At 52.5% G+C, this 19655-nt stretch overlaps 1 non-coding gene across 1 annotated transcript; it reads right to left on the bottom strand.

The window, feature by feature from the left end:
- Positions 1 to 19582: 19582 nt before the first annotated feature.
- On the bottom strand, positions 19583 to 19655 carry TRNAK-UUU. The gene has a single exon. It is a non-coding gene; the product is annotated as a tRNA-Lys (tRNA).

Here is a 19655-nt window from a genome sequence, read left to right as displayed (position 1 = left end):
TGGCCCCCTCAAGGGCTGAACTCACAACCCCGGGTTTAGCAGGCCAGTGCTCCAACCACCGAGCTATCCCTCTCCCCTCTCTCATGTATCAACTGTGTAGTTTCTGACATGTATTCTCTGCAAATCTCAAAGATTGATAAAAATTATCCTAAGCCCCACTTTTTCTCCAATTGTCTATTTCTAAATGACTATGGCCTGAGATTTTTCCCTGTCTCTCTAATTATAAAATACTAAGAAAATCTCAAATTTACACCTTTTCTCAGATTCCTGAACATGGATATAAAATGTTGGCAAATGTTGCCCATTTTCTCTCTATTCAGTTATCAGATATTGATGTGAAACACTCAGATTTTACCTCGTATCAACAACTGAGATAAAATCCTTCTGATTTTCCATTTTCCTCTCTAAACGTATTTAATACCCATCAAATCCAGAGGCCTCCCCCTGTTTGGGGGATCAGTGGTTCCCAGCTGGTAACAGGAGAGTTGGCTGGACCCTTTTCTTTTCTCCAGCTGGCACTGGGTGAGGAGGTCACTCTGAGTGCAGCGTGGATCCAGAAGTGTCCCAAAGCCCATGACAAATGGTCTCTGGGAGGGGTTGCTTCCCGCAGTGCGAAGATGTAGCTAGTGACAGGGCATGGACCTTTCTTGCCCTTCCATTCTCCTGTTAAAGCAGCACCGCCCAGGGATCCCTCTGCCCGGGTGACTGGCCAGCAGGGGGCAGTGATAACTTTCTATCCACTTAGCAGACACAGTGAGGTAACTGTTGCTGGGGTAGGGGATGGGGTGTCTGTGTGGGGAGATTGCAGCTGGAGCTGAAGGGGCATTGTGGGAGGGGGAGGCCTCTGGGTGACTGGGCAGGGGGTTCTGGAGGTTTGGGGGGGTGGGTTCTGATGTGCCCAACCCTGAGGCTGTGGGTCCTGGAGGTGGGTAGCACTGGGGACTTGTTGGTGCAGAACAGTGACGGTGGGCATCTCTTGGGGAGGCGGGGCAGGGGGCTGGAGGGAGCCTGGTGCTGTGCCAGGGGCTCAGTCGTGCCCAATGCACAGACCTGGGTCGGGGAGTCCCAGGCGCTAGGTCGGGATGCCAGGCAAGCAGAGGGAGGGGTCCCATTGTAAAGCATCAGAGGGTCCCAGGCAAATGGCCTGGCAGGTCCTGCTGGAGGACAGGTGGGGTCCTAGGCAGGCAGTAGGGGAATCCTGGGCAGGCAGTGAGGGACTGAATTCCCAGTGAGGGGTCCCCTGGGGGGGTGGTCCCTGGCTGTTGGGGGCTCTTGGTGGGGGGAACCTTTAGGATTCCCAGCCTGCCAGTGATGGTCTGGTGGGGGTTCTCTGGCCAGTGAGGTGCTGAGGGGTATCTGAAGTTCTTGTTCAGGGATTTTGGTGGTTGGGTCCCAGGGAATATCTGGACTCTGGCTGCGGGGTCTGGGCTCTGGGTACTGGGGGTGTCTGGGGGGCCCTGGATGGAGGCTCTGGGGGCTGCTACTAAACATGCTCCTTCTCTCTGATCAGCTTGTGCCAGAGTCCTGACTCCAAGCACATCCCAGCATTCCCCAGCCAGGCCCAGTCACCATGATAACTTTCTAGCCACTTATCAAACATCTTGAAAACTCCAGGACCTTCCAGTTCCATTGGGAAAATTTGTGCCCCGAGTCCTCATACTAGATCTTGGGGGTGCGGCAGGTGGGAAGGGGGCTAGAAATGCCACACAATGGTCTCTTCCACAACATTCTGGACTCATTCATTCTGAAATCTGGTTTCATTGAGACCATTGTTAATCCAGAGTCACTGCATGGAAAGACAAGGAGTGACTCCAGATGGACAGTGGGGCAAATGAGATCAGCAGTTCTCCCTGTGAGGAGGGGCTCTCATTAGCTGCTCTCCCCAGAGAGCTAAAGGAGGGAAGCTGCTCAAATGCTCTGTCCCTCTCTGCCCGGGATATTGGGGTTCAGCTTCCAGGGTCAGATGCTGCAGCCTCCATTGTGATCTGGGAGACCAGGCATGTATTGCAGCATCCCTGGGCAGAACCACTTTCCAGTGATCAAGAAAAGGATCAGACAGAGGAAAAGCTGGTTCTTGACTCCATATTCCCCCTGCTGGGGTGTGACTGCCGGGGGGGTCAGTGTCCGAGGGAATCCCCCACAGTGACTCCTTTGGTTCTGCTCTTTTCTAGCCTTGTGTTCAGAGACTTAGTTATGAGATTGGGAGAGGGAGAAGGAAGGTTAAAAATCTCTCTGTGGGCTTAGCCTGGCAGGAGGGGCCAGGTCTACACTGTAATACAGAGATTGAGCATTTTCCCAGGATGGCAGAATCTAGGATGTCTGTCTGCAGGGAAAGGGCCTGGGGGAATCGTCCTGTGACACTAACTAAAGCCTGTTCTGTAACCCCCACAACTGCCCTTCTCACCCTCCCACGCTGCAGAATGACGTCCGTGTTTCACTCCAGCTCATCCCATCCTGCCATGGGACAGGGGAGAGAAATGGCTGCAGAGGAGCCTGTTCAGGTAGGGATTATTGGGGGGTAGCTGATGGGTTCCTGCAGGAGGGAGAGGGACAGCAAATACACCGGAGATGGGAAGATTTGCACAGTCTGGTTTGGAGCCGGGCAGGAAATGCACAAGGTGGGGAAGGGAGGAGGACAGCTTGTGACATTCCTGCTGGGGGGAGTTTAATGAGTGGCCCAGATTCTAGGAACAGACCCATGAGATTAGGAGGTGGAAATACCCCAATTTGTGAAACAGAAAATAACCCTCCTACATGGGGCTAGGAAAACTGACCAGACTCCCAGTGCTGGAGCCTGTCCTGACTGACCAGCCGCTGTGAGATATGAAGGGGGCACCCACAAGTGAGGTTTAGGGGAGATTCCCCTCCCTTCATATCCAGCTCCTCACAATGGGGAGGGTGTTGGGCTTCCTACGAGGGAGCTCTCCCTGGTCCCTGCTAGGGGCTCCATCTCCTTTATCCGTCTGTGGCTAGTAGGAGTGTGATGGATCTGCTGGGAGAGAAAAGGGACTCTCTATTCGTCCCCTTAACCTGGTGTTTCCAGGATGCTCTGAGTGGGGTGGAGGTGGGACTCTGACTGTGATCCACCCAGAGCTTGCATTTGATTGACTTCTCTCCCCCACAAATAGTGAGGCTGTGAGTGAGGCAGCAGGTACTGAGTGTTGGACCCTTGCTCTTTCAGAGGCCAGTGACCTTCGAGGAGGTGGCTGTGTATTTCTCCAGGGAAGAGTGGGCTCTGCTGGACCCTGCTCAGAGAGCCCTCTACAGAGACGTCATGCAGGAGAACTATGAGAATGTGACCTTGCTGGGTAAGGATTCCTGTCCCCTCAGTTCTTGGAAGGGGAAATGAAGAGATACGGTTCATGCCAGCCCCACAATGGTACCTCTACACTGTCCTGTCTCTGCATCACCCCAATATGCCAGTGACCCACACACTGCCACAGACCCTCCCCTGCTGCAGAACACAGGAACAGTATTGCACAGTGTCAAATATCTCCTGTTTGCACAAGTAAACTTCTTTGAGACGGGGTGACCACATCTGCACGCAGTGTTATGCTCCTACAAAGCACACAGGATCTTTATAGAGGAAGGTAAATACACAGTATTTATTGAGAATACAACAGTTAGCATATCACTTGCACACACACACACACTCTCTCTCTCTCTCTCTCTCTCTCTCTGCCAGAGCAGTTCATAGTTACCAGTCTGTTGTAGCTCGAGTCAATCTAATGGCCAATTACACTGAGCACGAGTGTGGGGCAGGGCTTTTGTCGGTCGCAATCCAATGCTCCGGGAGTGTGGCAAGATGAACCCAAAGTCCCATGGCCAAGCACCCTGGTTCTTATACGGTTTTTGCCTTTGTTGAAGTCTATGGATTTTGCTGTATCAGTTAGTGATCGGTTACTTCTTAACTGGTGTAAACATTCCAGTGCACCTCCGAGAGGGTCAGCCTGTCCTTTGTTCTGATTTAACCAATTGTCCTCAGGGGTGCCAGCCTTTACCTCAGGTTCATCAATCTGCCCTTCATTATGGATGCACGTTGATGATTCTTTGATGTCCTTTAAGTCTCTTGACTCCTTCTTCCTTGACTCTGGCTATAACAATGGCCTTTACACCTTCTCTTTTCCTGATGCATACATCCTCATTCACACAAACCCACTGAGAATACAAACAGTAGTGTTTTATATCGCGCAAAAAGGCATTGCAAATGAAACCTTGCCTTCAGTGTTTCTCTAATCTACTTAACATAGACACAATAGAGAATCCTGTCTCTTATTTACTAAACCTTAAAACAAAGACATGTAGATTTAACTAGAGTGCCTAATTTGTAATACATAGAGGAAACCATAGTAGACAGTGTAACTTATCCTAAAACAAAAGGTGACCATAATCAGTCAGAAGGATTGTTCTGGTCTGTCATTTCTTTCTGCTATTCAAACAGGGTGGCTGACAGGATGAAATCAAATCATACATTAAATTCTCACAGTACATTATAAAATCCAGCTCCTACAGCCGTATTCGAGATGTGGACGTACCGTAGATTTATATAGAGGCAATATGATATTTTCTGTCTTTTCTATCCCTTGCTCAATGATTCCCAATGTTCCGTTCGCTTTTTGACTGCTGCTGCACATTGAGTGGATGTTTTCAGAGAACTATCCATGACTCCAAGATCTCTCTCTTGAGTGGAAACAGCTAATTTAGACCTCATCATTTTATATGTCTAGTTGGGATTATGTTTTCCAATGGGCTGCACTATGTGCTGTCCTGACATCTAGTACTGCTGAGATCCTGCATTCAGCACTATCCCTGCCCTTTCTGTTCCCTTTCTCCACTGAAGCCCACCAGCCCATGCTTCCTGTTCCCAGCTTCTCCAGGACTCTCTCATTGTCTCTGGACCTCTCCGTCAGCAAGAAGCAGTGGCAGAGAGATTTGCCCTCTCTCTGGAGTCTTGGATTTCTGGGACATGGATTTACTTTCTCTGTGTTTTGGGAGCCTCTTTGAAATTGAGTGTCTGTGACATTAACCACAGTGCAATCTGGAGTGTTGAACAGCTGTGTCCCCTCAGTTCCCCAAGCTGGGGTGACTTTTACACTGTTTTACTGTGAGAGCAGCCACTCCTGGGCAGTTATCACACAGTCTCCAGCATGTAACTCGCTCCCAGCTACACAGTATTTAGTGCTGCTAGTCAGCGACTCATGAGTTACAGTGCAGCACAGGAAAACCCCAGAAAAGTCTCTGTTCCCAGACTTCCCCCAGAAATGTGCATCTTTCCCTGTCCAGCACACTACTGAACAAGGCAAGCTCATATGACGTCTGTCATTTCATCAGTGGAAACTGACATGCACCAGCCTTGTTATCCCATGTAGATGAGTGGACTCATCCCTGCGGCACCCCCTGCTGGTGACTTCTGGGAATTAGCTCATTCCAGCTCCAGCGCACCCTCTGCAGGCTGGTGATCCGCCTGTCCTCTGGCCTCCCATGTCCCTCCCTGGACCTGGTGCCCTTTTTACCTGGGGTGCTGCCCTCTGGCAGTAACCCCTCAGTCTTAGGGTCTCCCCTCCCCAGGGAACTCCCACCCACTATTCCCACCTCGGCTCAGTATAAGGCCAGTCATCGTCTAGCCCCACACCCTGGGGCAGGCTGCAGTATCAGCCACTCATCACTGGCAAGGAGGGTTTGGACCTGCTGCCTTTGCCTACCGCTGGGCTGCCCTCTGCAACCCCCCAGTACCTATTGCCTTCTGCTAGGCTGCAGCCTGGGGCTTTCCAGGCTGGAGCTCCCCAGCTCCTCTGCCTTTCCCCAGCCCTGCTCCACTCAGGTACCCTGTGTCCAGCTCCCTGCAGCCAGGCCCATCTCCCTCTACAAACAGAGAGAGACTCTATCTGCCCCTGGCTTCTCTGCCTTTATAGGCCAGCTGAGTCTGTTTGGGGCGTGGCCCCAGCTGCAGCCACTTCCCCCAAGCAGCCCAGCCTAAAAGCTGCTTTCTCCAGCCACAGCCCCGTCCCAGGGCTGTTTTTAACCCTTCAGGGCAGGAGCGGGGATCCACCCCGCTACATCCCAAATGCAGTTTCCAACACACTTTAATCCAAACACGCTAGTTGGATAAAACAATAAAACAAGATTGTTAATTACCAAAAAAAAAAGATTTTAAGTGACTACAGGTAACGAGGCATAAAAGTCAGAATTGTTTACAAAAGAAATGCAGATAAACCACAAATAAATTTGTTAGTCTCTAAGGTGCCACAAGTACTCCTGTTCTTTTTACAAACTAACATGTAGGTCAGGGGTAGGTAAACTACGGCCCGCAAGCCACACCCAGCCTGCTCGGCCCCTGAGCTCCCGGATGGGGAGGCTCCCCTCTCCCTCCCCTCCCCTCCTGTTCCCTCGCCTCTGCTGTCCCACTGCAGACTCAACATGCCGCACCACCAGCGCTCTGGCCCACCGCTCCTGGGCAGTGCTGCAGCGGTGGGGCTGCAAGCTCCTACTGCTCTGAGTGGCATGGTAAGGGGGCTGGTCTGCGCGTTCCTGAGGGACCCCGTGTCTAGCTGCAGCAGGCTGCGTGGCTGTGGTAAGGGGGCCAGGGGGTTGGATAAGGGGCAGAGAGCCCTGGGGGGCAGTCAGGGGACAGGGAGCAGGGGACGATTGGGCGGTCGGTCAGGGGATGGAGAACTGGGGGGTTTGATAGGCGTAGGAGTCCCGGGGTCTGTCAGGGGGCGGGGGTGTGGATATGGGTTCATATCCAGGACCCCACCCCCTACCCAACCCCGCTGCTATCTGTCCCTTGACTGCCCTGACCTCTATCCACCCCCCTGCCCACTGACAGACCCTTGGGACTCCCACACCTATCCAGCCCCCGTCCCCCCAGAACCTCCGCCCCATCCAACTGTCCCCTGACTGTCCCCCGGGACTCCCTGCCCCTTATCCAACGCCCCCACCTCCTTACCATGCTGCTCAGAGCAGCGTGTCTGGCAGCCACGTGGACCACGCAGAGCCAGACACACTGCCCTGCAGGAGCGCACAGCCCCGCCCCGCAGGAGCGCTACCCGCATGGTGGTGTGGCTGCCGGGGGAGGGGCTAGCCTCCCCAGCCAGGAGCTCAGGCACTGGGCAGGACGGTCCTGTCGGCTGGATGTGGCCCGTGGGCTGTAATTTGCCCATCCCTGATCAAGGGCATAAACCTATTGAGTCAGCAAGACATGTAGGGGTATGTCTGTGTGCTGAGACTTCCGAGGCTTTTCCATGCCATGTGCTGTGAAGCTTGTGTTTGGGACACAGGTAGTACAAGCCACATGGCAAAAGGAATATAAAGGGCAGCTGCATCATCTCCATTTTGTCTTCAATCCCTCTTTCTACCTCTGGAGCAACTTCTCTACAAATTGAAGCCTGGAACAAAGGACTGAAAGACCCATCGAACTTGTGGATGTGTTCCAGATGGACTTTCAAGCCAGCAGCTCAACAATACTGCTAATAACCTGATATATAGATTTGGGAATGCATCTCACTGCTTTTCCATTTAACAACGTTTTTTGTGTCGTGTCCTGTCTTGTCTTTCCATGCTAAAGGATTGGCTGGCAGTGTGGTCTTTTGGGTAAGATCCAAACCTATAGTGATCTTGTAATGTGGCTGACCTTTTGGGGTCAGAAAAACATTTTGTATATGAGCAGAGTTTTTAAATAACCTCTCACTGTACTGGACCTAGGTGCTGATTGGGAGTCGGAGAAATGGAATGCAATAAAGGGGGCCGTGTGATTTCTTTTTTCAGCTTCTCGATAACCCGTGTGTGGGATCAGAAGCACAGTTTGTGACTGGTCGTTGAGTTTAACTTCAGTGTTAACCACCAGTTTTGGGAGCATCTGCTCTCCCTTTTTCATCCTGCCCTGACCCTGGCATTTTCAGTGAGGACTGCCCCAGGCACACCCGTCACACTAAGCACTGAAGTTAAATTAATAGAATGTTTTTTATGACAAAGTTATGAAATCAAGTGACCTCCTTTGTTTTCTTTCATCTGAGCAGGGTTTCCAATTTCCCAACCTGATGTGATCTCCCAGCTGGAACAAGGGGAAGAGCCATGGGTCCCAGACCTCCAAGGTTCAGAGGAAAGAGAGATCCTGAGAGCTCCCTGCACAGGTGAGGCAATATTAAACCAACTGAGAATCTGTAAGTTCCTGAAGGAAACATCTGGGATGCCCTACAATGCCCTTGGAAGGTCTCTCAGTTCAATATTGTCCCTAGCAGGGGTCGTATCCTTAGGGTAAATATAGCTCATGGCTTCCTGTAGACACTAGCAGACACCAGGCAGTAGCTTCCTCCCTTCCCCCTGTGAATTTGGATGGGTTGTGAAGCCTGAATTGATCCTCCTCTCTCCTGTTTGGGGAAGAACTTGGGGGAGTTCAGTTCCTGATTTTTATTTGACCTCTCTCCAGTACTTGTATTGGTTTGGCCTTCCCCTTTCCATCCGTGTTTGAGGTTTCTGTCTGTATCACAGCAGGTGACGCAATGGTATGTGAGAAAGAGGAGCAGAATTCTCAGCAGGAAAATGTTGAGCAAGTGGATAAACACAGAGAATTATCACAAAGATCGAAAAGGAATGTGTCCTGGAGTCATAAGCCGGAAAATCCCATGACATTCAGCACAGACCAGAAGGAGAGCAGGGAAACCAGCCAGGGGAGAAAGTGGGTAAATGTATTTCCTGTCAGGAAACTCAGAAGGACCTCAAGGAAACCACAACACAACAGGAAATCCTCAGCAGAAAGAGAAAAAATACATGCACTGAGTTTGGGGAAAACGTATGTGATTACTCCATCCTTATAAAGCATCACAGAATCCACACAGGAAGAGGCCCTATGAATGCACTGAGTTTGGAAAATGCTTCCTAGCAGCTCAGGCCTTTCTCAACATCAGAGAATCCACACAGGGGAGAGGCCCTATGAATGCAGTGAATGTGGGAAAACCTTCAGTCGCAGTTCACACCTGCTTACCCATCAGAGAATCCACACAGGGGAGAGGCCCTATGAATGCAGTGAGTGTGGTAAATGCTTCACTAGCAGCTCAGGCCTTTATCAACATCAGAGAATCCACACAGGGGAGAGGCCCTATGAATGCAGTGAGTGTGGAAAATGCTTCACTGACAGCTCAGCCCTTTCTCAACATCAGAGAATCCACACAGGGGAGAGGCCCTATGAATGCAGTGAATGTGGTAAATGCTTCACTAGCAGCTCAGGCCTTTCTCAACATCAGAGAATCCACACAGGGGAGAGGCCCTATGAATGCAGTGAATGTGGGAAAAACTTCACTAGCAGCTCACACCTTCTTACCCATCAGAAAATCCACACAGGGGAGAGGCCCTATGAATGCAGTGAGTGTGGGAAAACCTTCAGTCACAGCTCAAACCTTCTTACCCATCAGAGAATCCACACAGGGGAGAGGCCCTATGAATGCAGTGAGTGTGGGAAAACCTTCAGTCACAGCTCAAACCTTCTTACCCATCAGAGAATCCACACACGGGAGAGGCCCTATGAATGCAGTGTGTGTGGAAAATGCTTCACTTGCAGCTCAGGCCTTTATCAACATCGGAGAATCCACACAGGAGAGAGGCCCTATGAATGCAGTGAGTGTGGAAAATGCTTCACTGACAGCTCATCCCTTTCTCAACATCAGAGAATCCACACAGGGGAGAGGCCCTATGAATGCAGTGAATGTGGGGGAAAATTCAGTCGCAGTTCACACCTTATTACACATCAGAGAATCCACACAGGGGAGAGGCCCTCTGAATGCAGTGAGTGTGGGAAAACCTTTATTACCAGCTCAGACCTTATTAGGCATCAGAGAATCCACACAGGGAAGAGGCCCTATGAATGCAGTGAGTGCGGGAAAACTTCACTGCAGCTCAAGCCTTTCTAAACATCAGAGAATCCACACCGGTGGGAGACCCTATAAATGCAGTGAGTGCGGAAAACCTTCTGTGGGCACTTAGCCCATGTTAGTCATCAGAGAATCTGCAAGGGAGATCAACAACATAAACACCTCTAGGGCTATCAATACTTTTTTTTCTCTAATAATTTTCCTGATTCCCACATAGGATGTGAGGTTGGATGGACCTTTACTATCTGCCAACAGTGGCCAATGCTAGGTGCCCCAGAGGGACTGAATCTAACAGGTAATGAGCAAGTGATCTCTCTCCTGCCATCCATCTCCACCCTCTGACAAACAGAGGCTAGGGACACCATTCCTTACCCATCCTGGCTAATAGCCATTCATGGACTTAACCTCCATTAATTTATCTGCAAAAAGAACAAGGAGTTCTTGTGGCACCTTAGAAACTAACAAATTTATTTGAGCATAAGCTTTTCTGGGCTAAAACCAACTTCACTGGATGCATGCAGTGGAAAATACACACACACACTCAGAGAGGACATGAAAAATTGGGTGTTGCCATACACACTATAACGAGAGTGATCAGTTAAGGTGAGCTATTATCAGCAGGAGAAAAAAACCTTTTGTAGAGGTTTTCGTGGCCTTTGAGAAAGCAAGATAGAGCTTTGGAAGACCCAGCAGGGTTTGTGGCCCAGGAATTGTTCTCAGATTCCACTGAGACTTCACCTCAGATTGCAGGATTCAAAGTCCTGAGTGCTGGCCCTTACACCATGGGACCAGCAGAGCACCTGTTGATTACTGTAGACTTCCAGCAGGGAGGACTCTGTGGGCAGGGGCGGCTCTAGGCATTTTGCTGCCCCAAGCACGGCAGACAGGTTGCCTTCGGCGGCTTGCCTGCGGGAGGTCCGCCGAAGTCGCAGGACCAGCGGACCCTTCGCAGGCAGGCCGCCGAAGGCAGCCTTCCTGCCGCCCTCGCGGTGACCGGCAGAGCACCCCCCGTGGCTTGCTGTCCCAAGCATGTGCTTGGCGTGCCGGGGCCTGGAGCCGCCCCTGTGTCTGGGGACAATTTTTTCTGGCAGGGAGGACTCGGTGGGAACATGCCTCTCTGGCCAGCCCTGCATTTGCTGAAAAAGTCAGCACACAGCACTTTGCTGCAGGCCCAGAGGCCTTTCTTCCTCCAGACTGTGAGGCCAGTGGACAGGTGAGGCAGTAGCACCTTCAGTCCCAGGCAGTAAAGGGCCCTTCCTGGGAAAGGCCATGTCCTGAAAAGGAAAAACTAAAGTCAAGGAGAGTCCTTCTAAAACTCTTTGGGTATGTCACAGGGGGAAAGTGTTTCTTTGCCTCACCAGGGACTTGAACCCTGGATCCTCAAATTAGAAGGCTGATGCGCTGCCAACTGAGCTAGCCAGGCTCACATTCTACAAAAAGCAAATTTTGTACAGAAGAGAAACTAGTCAAGAAAAATGAGGGCAGGAAACTATACAGAAAACCTGCTACTCTCGCTCTCTTAGCAGTCCTAGCCCCGCCTGCTCCTCCATCTGGTGCCCTGAGGCCATATTCTTTTTTTTGTTAAATATCAAATCCAGGAGAAAACACAGTTATACAAAGCAAAATGAAATCACAAACAGAAATGTCATTGGAAATACAGAAATAAAAAAGGAAAATGCAATTCCCATCACTTTATCATATCTGGGCCATTCCTGTATCGAGAGCACCATGAAGGTCCCTGTGTGCTTACGAGAAACGTGAAGGAACTCATACCACAGCCTGAACATGAAACTCAACTGCTCCCAGGTGCCACAGTAAAACCCTTTCCCTGTTGTGAAGTTGCACTCCATAGGATTTTATTAAAGTATGCTAATGAGTGTGAATATAAAGTGACTGGACTATGCTTCATGCAAAAGGTCTCTTGTAAGGTATCATTACAAAGCTTATAATCTACTGTGAGTGTTCATCCTATTTGTATGAACCGATCATTCTTGGATCTGAAATTAGAAATATGAACTATAACTCTGAGGTCCTGTTGTAATGATGCAAAGTGTGGGACATTAATAGTGGTTTGGATTCTTGATGGCCCATTAACCAGGACAATTTACTGGAGATGGCTCTGTCCTGCACCATCTGTGAGTCAGGCCAGGAAGAATGAAGGCTTGGGGGGGGGGGTGTCTCACGGGACATGTGACCATGTCACCTGGTACAGGAATCCATCTTAATCCTGGGGCTTTTCCCCAGGAGAGAGACAAAAGATTCCTGCCTTGTACCAAAGCTCTATAAGAGGGTGGAACTGAACAAACATGGGTGCAGTCATGAGACATCCCCTAGCTACCACCTGAGCTGGAACAAGGGCTATAGCAGGTGAAAAGATTGGGCCCAGACAAGAAATAAGTCTAGTCTTTGCCTCTCAGTCTGTGCAGATGGGACCTTTCCCTCCAGTGCTGGAGGATTCTCCCTTCTCATCTACCCTTGTCCCAAGCAGCACAGCAGGTGGGAATCTTAAATGTGCAGAGGAGACTTAGGAGCAGAAACCCCCCCAGACCTTCCATGCAATTGGCACTAGCCCCTCACTGAGCAGGATTGAAACTCCTGCAGGGCATGAGCAAAGCAGCAGGGTGAAAAGAACCTGGAGATGCTAGGATTGAACCCAGGACCTCATACATGCAAAGCATGTGCTCTACAACTAAGCTACATCCCCAGATGGGCCATTTGTGCTATAGGTTACACTTAGAGCCCTCCTGTTTCCAGAGCACCTAGTGGCCTAAAAGCAGCATGAGGGACACATTCCCTGCTCTGAGGCCAAATCTGCTGTCCTGGAAGTTGCTGGTTCTTAGGGGTCACTCTGCTGCAGGGCCAGATTCGATGTGTGGGGCAGAGAGAGTGGGTGCCCTGGGCTCAGGGTGCAGAGATACACTCAGCTCTCTCCCCTGCATTGGGTGGGGGGTGCTGCCACCCCCTCCTGGAATGTAATGGGAGGGGAGGGGCGCTGTGAGTCGCTCAACACCTGACCCCGGTGGCAGAAGTGCTGTGGGGAGCTCCAGGTGTTTCTAGGATCTGCTCTTTCCACCTGCCTGTAAAGTCCAGCTTTCCCCAGCACATTCACTGCAGTGCAATTGGGTCACTGTTTCCATGGCTGAACAGCAAAGAATCACTCCCAGTTTCCCTTCTATCAGCAGCAGGATTAGCCTGTGTCAGTGATTAATGAGGTGGCTCTTGTTGTAGATTGATATTCATTCCCCACCTTGACAATTCACACCGTCCCTTTCCCATGCAGATTCCCAGCACCTCAGTGATCCTCGTAGCAGGAGTTGGGGCCTGAGATTTTCAGGGTTCTTCCCCCCTCCACCTGGAGTGAACTCAGTTTTCCCCCATCCCAGACAATCCATGAAATACCAACAGGGGCATAAAGAAAAGGGGAGGGAACATCTCATGGCCAGGGCTGGATGTGCCCATGGCCCCCTGCTTATCCATTGTTTCCATGGAATTTGGCCCCCTGCTTTGCACAAGGGACAGCTCAGCTCAGCATCGATCAGGTGACTCTGGGAAGTTTGGGGTCCCCAGGCTCCCAAAGGAGGGGGAAGCAGGTCACCCCTGGAGCAGGTTAAAGTTGCAGGGTGACCGTGGGGTTGCTGCCCCTGTGAACAGCTGCTGTAGCACCGCCTGGGCAGGACAGAGAGAGCCAGTTTTACCCCCCCCAGCCTGTATCGGGGGATGGGAGCACTCACACCCTGGGGACCCACCCACCAGAGATCTACTGGGAGGGAGAGTGGCACCCACACACCCAGGATCTTATAGCGGGGGACAAGGGCATCCACACTCCGGGATCCTCTGCAGAGGGACGGACACCCACACACCCAGGATTCTGTATGGGGGGCAGAGGTACCCGGACACCTGGACGGGGGATGGGGGCACCGAAACATCCGGGATCTTACCTGGGAGGACAGCGGCGCCTGCAGCTCGACATGAGAGGGGGGCGGGGGAAGCAGGAGCATTTCCCAGTTCCAGGCTGTCCCTGTCTGGCCAAGGCACAGAGCTCACAAGCAGAATTTAAAGCTCCAGCTGCCAGGCTGAGAAACAAGCTGGGCCCTGTGGCTGGTGCCTGTGATCCCAGCTCCTGGGGAGGCTGAGGCCGGCAGATCGCTTGAGCTCAGGAGTTCTGGGCTGCAGGGGGCTGTGCCGATCAGGTGTCCACACTAAGTTCAGCATCACTATGGTGATCCCAGGGAAGCTTGGGGTCCCCAGGTTGCCTAAGGAGAGGTGAACTGACCCAGGTCAGAAATGGAGCAGGTCAAAACTCCCATGCTGATCAGTAGTGGGGTTGTCCCTGTGAGTAACCTCTGCAGCATAGCCTCAGTGAGACATGGTCTCCTTTTAGACACCCCCCCACGCAGAGCCTGGCTGGGGGGATGGGAGCACCCACATGCTGGGGATTCTGACTTGGGGGGAGGGATGCCCCCCCTGCAACACGGATCTTGAAAAGAGGAACAGCGACACCCACAGAGCCTGGGTGGGGGTAGGGGAACCACACACGGGAGCTAGTTCATGGGGTGGGGGACACACCCTTATGCTCCATTGCACCATTCTTAATGAGAAGAACGGGGGCATCCGCACAACACGGATCCGTAACGGGCTGGGGGGACACCCACACACTCCACTATTAACCAGGAGGGACAGGGGAACCAGACACCCCCGGTAGTGTGGAGAACACCCACATCAAATGGATCCCTCATGGGGGGTAAGACAGAGGGGATTGTAATGGGGCCCAGCACACCCACGCACCAGGGATTGTTAAGGGTTGAAGGGACAGGGACACCCACACACACTGAGATCACGTCCTTGGAGGAACGCAAACCCTCCACAGAAGGACCTGGTCTGTTCCACGCTGGCAGCCCAGCCTGGTTGAGTCAAAGTCTCCTTTTATACAGGCACGTCCCAGAGATCCTGACTAGGGGGAGAGAGACACCCACCCACCAGAGATCCTTAATGGTCTAGGGTGCACCCACACACCAGGGATTCTTATGGGTGGGAGGAATGGAGACAGCCAGACACACTGAGATCACTTCCTCCCAGGAGCCTGGGCCAGACAGGGAGACACAGTCCCCCTTTACAGATCTGCCAGACAACCTTCCTCCCACTCCCTCCACACAATGTTCTTATCTGGAGGTGAAGCCAGGGAAATCACATGGAGGATTCTTATCTGGGGAACGGGGGGGACCCACTTACCACCAGAGATTCTTAAGGGCAGGAGGAACAGGGACTCCCACATCTGTGGCATGGGGGTGGGTCGCCTGCTGGGATCATCTGGGCATATTTCACCTCGTCAGTTCCCTGCCATTGCCTTGGGGGCCCCTTGTTCGCTGCCTCTGGTACCCAGTTTAGCCTCCTTCCTGAGGGCTGAAACGCTTTGATCTATCTAAGGTCTGTGGGATCAATACGTGTCATGGTGTAATTCTGTGTTATTTGGGGGTCAGACTAGCTGAGCGAATGGCCCCTTCTGCCCTTAAACGCCATGAGAACATTTCCCTGGTTTCTCCTTGCGCCTGACAGACACCACGGTGAGGGGCCCAATAGAAGATCCTGGACACAGCGCTCTGGCTCTTACTTTACTTGGGGACGTCAGCGCTTTCCTAGCAAAGCTGCTGCTAAAGCGCTGGATTTGGGGAACGGTTCGGCTCCGATTCAGAGATCTGCCTGCGGGGTGTGAACCTGCCACGAGGAGCGGGAAACTCAACCAGCAACGGGAGGCGTTGGCTGAGCTCCAGGCTGCCCCCGTGTGGCCAACGATTAGAACTGAGCAGCGGAGTTTAAAGCTGGCGCTGGGAGGGAGCTGAACACGCGGGGCACGAAGGCTCCTGCATGTAACGCTTGTTGGGTGGTCAGCTGAGCGTAGCTGATTGCCGGAGTTCAGGGCTGCACCCCGGGGTGCTGAGCAGGTGTCTGTGCTCAGGCTGGCCTCGCTATGATGGTTTTTGGGAAGTTTGGGGTCCCCAGTCCTCCTAGAGAGAGGGGAGCCAGGTCAGCCCAATGGGAGCACCCACACGCTGGGGATTCTGACTTGGGGGAAGGGACGCACCCAAGCAACACAGATCTTGAAAAGGGGAACAGAGACACCCACAGATCCCGGATAGGGGCAGACAGGGGAAACCACACACGGGAGCTAGTTCATGGGGTGGGGGACAGAGACACCCACCAGAGATCCTGGATGGGAGCACCCACATGATGGGTATCTTGAACTGGGAGGAGGGAAGCACCATGTACCAGAGGTTCTGAAGGGGGAACAGGGACACCCACACACCAGGTGTCTTGCAGCAAGAGCTGCGGTCTTCATTTACCCAGGGCAGTGATGGGGAATTAACCACGTCCCTTGCAGAGCTTGTTCCACTAGATGATTAGCCTCATTGTCAGGGCCGGCTTCAGGAAGTGCGGGGCCCAATTCGAACAGTTTCGATGAGGCCCGGCAGGGATGACTAAAACAAAAACCCTTAAAAAAAACCCTTTCATGTCTTCCATGTATTATTTACTTTCCATGACTATATAAATAATAACAAAATTATCTATTACATACATTGCATCATATATTAATTAGCTGATTTGCACTTTCATATTAGGAAAATAATTTGTTTTGATAGTTCTCCAACTGATTTTCTTCACTGTTTATTTTATTAAAATTTATAAATATTTCTTTATTAATATAAAATTGCCCCCTCCTTCCCCCCCCAGCGCTGCCCCGCCCCGTGGAAACAAACCCTCCTTCCCCAGCTCTGCTCCGTCGAAACAAGGTTCAGGGGCGGGGGCAGGAAGAAACAGCACACATGGGGTGACCAGATCACAGCAGTAAAATAAGACCTGCCCCCTCCCTGCTCAGCCCCACCATCACACCCCTATTCACCCCCTAACCCCCTCCGCTGGCTTGCTGCGTCCCTCCTAGTCAATCCCCACCCACCACTCGCCTCCTTTCACCTTCTCCCTCCCCTGCCAGAAACCCCCATGCCCGCCCCTAGAGCCCCTGCTGGCTCACTGCTCGCCTCTGTGCCTACCCGCCACTTGCCCCCTCACCCTCCCCACCAAGTATAATGCCTCATTCAAAGCCCCAGGGGTCACTATATTACTGCACACAGCAGTCAATCAATGCAGTTGTAGATAAATCTCTGTATTATGCATTTTTGTATAACTTGTATATCACTTTGTAGTGAACCTTGGTAATATGTTATAGCAGGCCCTAAAGGTAGTGTAATTAAGGTAAAAGAAAAATGTCTTTTTGCTAGAAGTAGAATAAGATCTTCCCCCCACTTTGTAATCAGTTGCCCTGTTGAATGAATGAGGAGTGAATTAGGAAGGTGTGGAAGGCAGCACCTCCAGACACCTGCAACCCTTGGAGAGGGGCTGGGAGCCAGACGGAGGAGAGCTTTGCCCAGGCTGAGTGGGACGGAGTTTGGGTGCTGCGTGCAGGCTCTGGACTGGGGCACGGGCTGGGGTGCAGGAAGGGTGGAGGGGTGCAGGCTCTGGGAGGGAGTGCGGAGGGCTGGGTGCAGGCTCTGGGACAGAGTTTGGGGGCCAGAGATGGGGTGCTGGGTGCTTGGGGGGGAGGAGGACTGCCATCACATGTGGCTTCCTTCCTCCTCTGCTGCCCCTCACCATAGCCTCGGTGGGGAATGGGGCTGCCCTTGCCCAGTGTTTGCAGGAGTGGTGGCTGGGGGGAAACCCAGTCAAACTCTGGTTTTACTCTTTCGTTGATGGGTCACTTTAACCCATTACACACCCTTTCCCGCCTCTCTCACCCCGCTTTTCTACTGGGCTTGTTTGCTCTTTTCGGTGGAGCCAGATGAAAACCACAAACCTCAGTGAGAGCAACAGGCTGGAAGACTAGACTGAACCCACCACCCAGCCTAGTCCATCCCAGAGCCCAGAACTGAGGGCAAATGTCCCCCCACCCCCAGGCCACCTGCTTCCACTCCTGGCCTCTCCCAGCACTGCCAGCGATTCTGTATGGCTGCATGAGGCGGGATTTCAACCGGACCGCCCCCCCCCCGCTAAATTCTTCCCTGTTTTGCAACCACTCTGCACCAAGAGCACCTTCCTTCCCTGCCCTAGAGCTGCTGGATGGCTAGAAAGCTGAGCTGGGCATTTGATTGATCTGGAATATTATCATGCCCCCCCTCAAAAAAACCTTAATATCCACACAGCTTTGGGGGGGGATAGCCCCCCCCAAGACGGTCTAATTTATTGATGTAGGGCAAACGAAGGAGCCATAGTTTTATGGAAATATTCAGCCCCTACAGAGATCTTGCAGCAGGGAAAGCAGAGTTGATGGGAGGGAACTGGTCTGGATAGAAGCCCCCGTCCTCTTCCTGTGCAAAATAATTTGGAGAGGGGAATCAGATCACTTCGTGCCTCAGTTTCCCCTCTTGCCGGGGCGGGGGAGAGAAGACTCAGCCTGCCATATTGCAGACCTTTCGCATTCTCCCCTCTTGATGTATTTGGTTTCCTCCTCCAAACCCCCCTCTCTCTCTCACCTGGAGTTCACAGCACTAAGTACCAGCTCGGGGCTTTTTTCCTGGGTTACATGATCCCGACTTTAGTTTTGAACCAGACACAGGCAGGCACCGACTCACCCTCAAACAGCAACACCACGAAAACCACAACACCAGCCCAATATTACAACCCTCCGGGGAATCACAGGGTCAGACACTCACGGCTGGAAGCCCCAGCAGCTGCTCAGGTGAGTGAGGTGCACGGCAGAGATTCCTGTCTCCCACCGGACCGGAAGCTCCCTCGGCGTCTCCTCCAGGTGAGTGCTGGGGGTGGGGGAGGGGAAGGAAGGCTGCAAAGCACATGTGCCTTCTCCCCCCTCCCCCCTCCTGACCTGCAACACCCAGGCGGCTGCCTCTTCCTCAGCCGGCCAGGGTCTCTCGTTGCCTAGCAACAACAGCTGCTGCTTCCGGGAGACGCTGCCGGCGCGGGGGGCCCAATTCGGGGGAATCGGGCAAATCGGCCTAAAGCCGGCCCTGCTTGCAGCCCTTCTCTTCTGCCCTGCCTGATGGGGGGAGTATTGAGCCTCCCTCCCTTAGGCCCTTCAGCATCCCTGGGGAACACCAACGCCGCCCAAGTGACTTTGGGCCAGTAGGTCAACCAATAGGGCTGCCTCCCAGGCCAGGCTGCAGCCCAGCTTCAGGACTGAGAGGAAATGGAGCTTGTATCCCTACCTACAGGACTCCAGGCATGGCCAGGCTTCTGGATCAAACATCCCCTCTTGTGCTCAAGTCACAACAGCCAGTGGACAAAAGACAGGCTTTCATGGCCTTTGAGAGAGCAAGACAGAGCCTTGGAAGACCCAGCAGGGTTTGGGGCACAGGAATTGTCCTCAGATCCCACCGAGACTTCAGCTCAGATTGCAGGATTCAAAGTCCCGAGTGCTGCCCTTACACCATGGGACCAATAGGGAACCCCCAGACCTCTGCTGAGCTCTGGTGTGGATGACCCTGTGGGGGCAGCCCTGCATTTGCTCACCAGGTTGTCATGCAGCAGTTTGCTGCAGCTCCCAGAGGCCTTTCTTAATCCAGCCTGAGAGGCCAGTGGGCATGTGAGGAAGTTGCCCCTTCAGTCCCAGGCAGTACATGGCCCTTCCTAGTGAAAAGCCAAGTCCTGGGGGAAAAAGGTCAAATAACACCCTAGAGAGATGCCTTCTTCCATTTTGAGGGGAATGGTTCCTGCTTCACCTGACCAGGGACTTGAACCCTGGACCCTCAGATTAAAAGTCTGATGCTCTACCAACTGAGCTAGCCAGGC

Source organism: Mauremys reevesii, linkage group 12 (genome assembly GCF_016161935.1).
Source record: "Mauremys reevesii isolate NIE-2019 linkage group 12, ASM1616193v1, whole genome shotgun sequence".
In the NCBI taxonomy this organism is placed as follows: domain Eukaryota; kingdom Metazoa; phylum Chordata; order Testudines; family Geoemydidae; genus Mauremys; species Mauremys reevesii.
The sequence above is the reverse complement of the archived record's forward strand: the minus strand, read 5'-3'. Positions and strand labels throughout refer to the sequence as shown.